Genomic DNA, 6,343 nt, shown 5'->3' with positions numbered 1-6,343 from the left:
ACCCAAGATGTGGGATGTGCCAAGCTATGCATGCAACATCCCGGCATGAAGCAGTGAACCTAGAGAGGGGCTGGTCCCAATCCCAGCTACGTAGACACCCCCACCCCCAAAGAATGCACTCCTGAGGACAGCAGTGAAGCTACAGCTCAGGGAAGGGGGGTGTGTCTGATCAGAACACACAGGAGCAAACTAAGAGATAAGGAGAGAGAGAGTGGACCCAAGGGGGAGAATATTGTTTATATCTCCACAGAATTGGGAGAGTGTATGCAGACCCCACTGTGAAGCACCAAACCTTGAGGGCAATGCAACCACGTGGAGAAATGTATGAAAAGATTGGGCTACAGGGTCAGCCCCAATCAGAGCCAAACTAACCCTCTTCCCTAGAAGCATGTGCTACAGAGAACAACACTAAACCTAGAGGTTAGGGAGGGGGCCTTTATGGCACACCCACATGGAAGCAAACCAAGAAGGAAAAGGAAAAAGGGACAGTCTAGACCCTGTATAGGGACATCAAGCCCAGAGGATGACATCCCTGCATGGAGCTGCTAAGGCACAGAGAGGACTGTAGGGCCAACAACAGCTCAAGACGTGATGTCCCTTCACTGACATGACAGAGAACAAAACTGGGGACACACTGCAGATCAGCAACAGGAGCACAGCCAAGCCACCAAGCCTCTGAAGAGTCCCCTAAATATGTTTCAGGCTTAGAGGGGCAACTCCAGCATGCCCTTCAGGACCAGTGGGGAGACAGTCATAAATGAGAGGGAGAGAGGTATCAGACTGCAACCCAGTGCACCAAGATGTGAGTGCAACATCCTGGCATGAAGCAGCAAACCAAGAGAGAATAGAGAGGTCTGTGGGGCCAGCCCCAATCCCAACTCCATGGATGGCCCACTACCCCCCCTCCAAGAATGCAATACAGAGGACAACACTGAAGCTAAACCTTGGGGAGAGTTGCATCTGAACAGAACACACAGAAACAAACTAAGAGGGAAGGAGAGAGAAAGAGAGAATGGAAGACATCCTGGCCCATCAAGCTCTAAGGATGATATTCATGCCATGAGCAGCCAATGCACATAGAAGACCGTAGGACTGGCTCTACCAAAAGACAAGATGTCCTCATGGTGTTAGTTACATAATCTATTGTCAATTTGAGAGGATTAAGAGTGAAGGGGTGGAGGTTAGCCTGTCAATGAGGTCACAGCTTGATGAACTCATTTGGAGGTGCTAAGGAGATAAATAGCTCCCTTGAGGTGAGATACAAGTTGACTCCTTGGGAGACATTGCAGCTGACAAAACACATGGAGTTACCCTGGTGCCCTGAGCTGAACAAGCCACATAGAGACCCCTTCCAGTGATGAGATGCTTGCACCTCCACTGGATCCACAGGACTTCCCATCCCTGGCCTAAGATCTTCCTGCATTCAGCATCACTGCTTGTGTTTCATGAGTCTGAAGAGGACTTTATAGATTAGTATCAGATATATGGGCTAATACCAGACTTACGGACTTGATCTGGACTGGGCTGGGATGTTTTCTTAATGTACAGTTACTCTTTACATAAAGTTCTTTTTTTTTATAGACATATGAGTGGCTATGAATTTGTTTCTCTAGTCTACCCAGACTAACACGCTCACTCACCCATAGTGCTATGGGGGTCAACACTGGAGACAAAATTTGGGAACTGTACCCAATCTGATCCCCCCACACCAGGTGAAACACTCAGGGTGTGCAATGGAGCAGCAAGGGCAGCAAAGCAATGAAGTTCCCAAGGAATTCCAAACATAGACTTTGGGGGCAGGGTGTGGTACCTTATCAGACTTGACTGGAACACACTCATAAAGGTCAACAAACAGATCTGAAACTGTTTATAGGCTTTCCTTTTTGTTGTTTTTATTTGTTTGTCTTCTTTGTTTTGTTTTTATATTTATTACTGTCTTTGCATGTCTGTGTAGATAAGATAGATGGGATAAACAATCCAGAGGAGCAGACACAGGGGACATGGGGAGGGGAGGTGGGGGAAAGAGGGGAAGAAGGGAGCCACAAATCCAGGGACAAGGGAACAACAAGTGATCTAAAATCAATGGTGAAGAGGCTGTAGGATGCCTGCTGGGGCTTAATCAAGGGCAATGTAGCTGAGAGGAATTACTAAAACCCAAATAAAGGCTAAACATGATAGTTGGACAAGAGGAAAATAAAAGGAAATAAAGTAAGGAACTAGGAGGCAAAGGATATTTATAGAGGTCTAAATACAGACATGTACATATGTAAATATATTTTATATAAGGATAGGGATATAGGTCTATGTACATATATCGATATGTTAACTTTTAAGGTAGAAGATGGACATTGGACCTCTACTCAAGTACTTCCTCAATGCAAGAACACTTTGTTATAATAACCCAGCATTCTGTGAAGTTCACCTTCCCGACATGATTACTGAGGACAAAATGAGCGCATAAGCAAATGTGCTGAAGAAAGCTGATGGTGCCTGGTTATCAAAAGATAAAGGATCTGGTGTCTTAAAGGATTGAAGATAAACAAGCAGCTATCTTGCTAAGAAGCAACCAAGCCATCATGGAAGAAGCACACAAGCCTGTGTGATCATGAGGTGACAGTGGAATCAGGTATCAGGCATCAAAGACCCAGGACAATCATATCAATGTGAATGAAGGGGAGGGTTGAGTAGAGACCCAAAGCCCATCTGTATAATATTGGACATCCCCTCACAGAATGGTCACAAGGAAGAGATGAGCCAGTCAGGGTGCAATATAGCACCAACGAAACATACAGCTTTCCTATAGTTCTTTAATGCTACGCCCCCCCCCCCCCAACCACACACACACCACTATCCTGACCCCTATTCTACCTTAAAAATCCGGCTAGATCAGAGTATGTACACTGGTACAGCTAAAAGCTCGTCACACAGGGAATACAGGACAGATAAACCCCTCAGAACCAATAATGAGAGTATCGATATCAGGAGGGTAGGGGGAAGGTTTGGGGAGAAAGGGGGAACCAAGCACAATGATCATTGTATAACCACCACCCATCTCAGTGGGATGAACAACAGAAAAGTGAGTGAAAGGAGACAATAGATGATGTAGGATATGATAATAATAATAATTTATAATTTATCAAGGGTTCATGAGGGCAAACTCTGATATATTCATACAATTCATCCTTAAAAAATAATGATGAGTCTATCAAACACTTTAAGACATGGATACAATTAGAGAACAATGTGCTCAGCAAATTTAGTCAATCTCAGGAAGAAAAACTATTTCATAACACCATTATTATTTTTTAAAAAGAAAGAAAAGATCAAATGTTTTCCACATCAAAGGATAAGATTTAAAAGGAGGCCAAGGTAAGTAGTGAGGGGAAAGGAGTGGAAAGGAAGGGACGGGAAACCATAAAGGAAGGGAGGGTGAAAAATGAAAAGAAAAGGAAAAAATGAACAAAAAGAGCCATGTATGTGGGTTTTTTAACAGGCTCATGTTACTGATTGTATTTCATGAGATGGCCTATGAAACTACATAGGATATGTTTGTGTGTGTGTGAATATTATATCCCACGAACAAAAAGGAAATAATATATAAATAAATAAAACAAAAAATAATAAAGTGAAAATTATATAAACAGAGCGAGACAAGGGTGGCAGACTTAAATACCTTCCAGTTTCCTTACCCATCAGATCCTACAGGTCTTGAAACCTTTTGTGACTTTTAATTTTGTTGAAATGCCCCCCCAACCCCATCCCCCACCCCACCCTGAGGGTTGTAGTTGTGTATCCACAGGGAGTTGCCAGAACTTCAAGCAGCATTCAGAAATTCAGAAGAGTACTTGGAATGAAGGCTATTCTTGCTGATGTTTGGTGAAACTTGGCTGAAAACAGAGAACACTAGACCAAAGTTTATATGTGTTTTATGAGTGTGCAGAGCAAAGGCAATCATTCAAACACAAGTGGAGAATGTATGGTTTAAAACAAGGAAAGATGTGTGCCGAGGTGGAATCCGTTCACCCTGCATATTGGGTCTGCATGCTGAGCAGCTGGACAATATGAAGACGAACACAGCAATCAACATCAGAGGTGTAGGCTCATGTTGTACAAAGTAGGAATTGGGGCCAGCTTGACGCCCCTATCAGCAACCACGATAATGTTTACAGGAGCAGAGCATCCGGCCTCTTCTTTCTCAGATAAGCTTGTGCATTTGAATCAGAGTCATTTAGATGAACATATCGCAGGACGTAAGCATTGTGCCGCCAGGGCCCCTGAACCTGAGTAAAAGAGATTCAAAATGGAGTTACTCATCCTAAGCTCTCTTGTCAGAAAGCTGAAGCCTAAATTTCAATTTCTTATTAAGGCATTGCTACAAAAGAGCAGCAGGAGGGATTACCAATAGGTAGCAGGACATTTGGGGACATGATGGATTAGTTCATTATCTTAATTATGGTGATGATTTTCCAGGTGTGGACATGCATGTCAACATTTTTCAAACTGTACACTTTAAAAAATGGGCCCAAATTTTGTATGTCAATTCTACATCAAGAGCACCATAAAAACACAACCACAAAAACCAAATAAAAACCAGTTGTCAGGGAGTCAGTTCTGACTCAAAGTGACCCCCACATGCATCCTCCTAGAACTATGCCCAGAGTTCTTCAATTTTCTTTTTAAATCATTTTATTGGGGCTGAGTTCTTCCATTTTCAATGCCCGTGAGCTTTTGGGGGTAGATTGCTAGGCCTTTCTTTTCAGCCACTTCTGCATGAATTTAAACCATCAAGCCACTCAGTGAGCAGAGGAGTTGGCAACTCCAAGGGACGGAAATAAATAAGCAAGTAAATACATTTTTATAATAAAATAAAAGCAGATATTTTACAAGGAGAGAAAGATGCCAAAGCAACTCTTGCCAGCTCGGCATGTGTTAAATTAAAAGCATAGAAAAGGAACTGGACAGCTTGGAGGAGAGAGAGATCAGTCCTATTGTAGCTACACTCAGGAGCTGTCACAAAAGAGACATCAATGGTCAGAACCTCGGTCTAAAACAGTTAACAAAAGCTCACAGATGAAGAAGGGCTCTCCGGTGCATCATTGCCCTCTGCGGGAGGTGGTTGTAGAGGAGGCTAAGTCTCAAGTGCTTGGGGTACAGTAAAGACTGGGAAACAGGGAGCAATAGTGAAAAACTGTGATCCTAAGTATAACCTTAGTATCAGCTTCAATAGTCACTTTTTTGTGGGGAGGGGGGGCTGCTTTGCAATCTTCCTGTCCATTTTCCCTGACTTGATGGAGTCCTTGGTAGAGAGATGCGTGCTAATGAAGTTGAGTTGACTTCGTAACCCTTGATGGGCTGGCATGCTATTGCATGACTGAAGCTTCCACCTGGCTGGGATGAAGCCCAAAACAAAGAGTTGACTACTCTCGGTGATTAAAAGCTCCCTGGAGGATTTTTTGGAGGGATTATGCAAAGCTTTTAGTGCCAGGGAGTAGGGAATTGCACTCTGCTTCCCTCCCACCCATCCAGCGATTGCGCATGAATACAGCAGCCGTTCTTGCCTAAAGGACAGCACTGCAGAAGATTTCCTTTTAAGAGTAGCTGCCTTTTAGTAGGAGGGTAAGTGATGTCTGCATATATAATTGATAAGATCTTGTAGCTTTTTGTATGAAAGCATATTGGGAAAGTAAAATTATTATTACTTACATTGTTATTCGTGTATTTTCTCTTGTTCTCAGAGGAGACATTAGTTCATGAACCAATGAATTTAGAGCAAAACTGTTGAACATGACAGTAAGAAGGAATAGAGTGGAGAAATATTAGGGTTCGGGATGAGGAGCCAAACCAGCCCTATCAGATAAAGATAGTGATATTTCCTTTTTCTCAAAATGATATTTTTTAATAAAATTTTTGTGGATCTATTTTCCATTAAGGTGCCAGAGAGAAAAGATAACATAAGCATGAATTATGAATTTAGACACACACTGACACACAATACCTAAACCCACAATATATTTCTTGTGTCTATTATGTTCCTGGGGTCCTTAAGAATTGAAAAGGGGGTGGGGAAGTACTCAACTCCAAGGCAAAAAGAACTCAACTGCCAGACAAAAAGTTAGCCATTTGAACCCACCCAGAACACCTTGGACAAATGGCCTGGTGCTCTGTTTCTGAAAGGCTGCAGCCATGAGAATGGTATGGATTACAATCCTCCTCTGACACACATGAGACTTGCATGAGTCAAGTTGCCTAAATAGTACCTGGCGACGGTGTTGTGCTTCTGCCTCTGTGCTGCTGATGCCCTGGTAGTGCAGTGGTGACAGTGGGCTGCATAACTTCAAGGTCA

Source organism: Tenrec ecaudatus, chromosome 3 (genome assembly GCF_050624435.1).
Source record: "Tenrec ecaudatus isolate mTenEca1 chromosome 3, mTenEca1.hap1, whole genome shotgun sequence".
Lineage (NCBI taxonomy): Eukaryota > Metazoa > Chordata > Mammalia > Afrosoricida > Tenrecidae > Tenrec > Tenrec ecaudatus.
The sequence above is the reverse complement of the archived record's forward strand: the minus strand, read 5'-3'. Positions refer to the sequence as shown.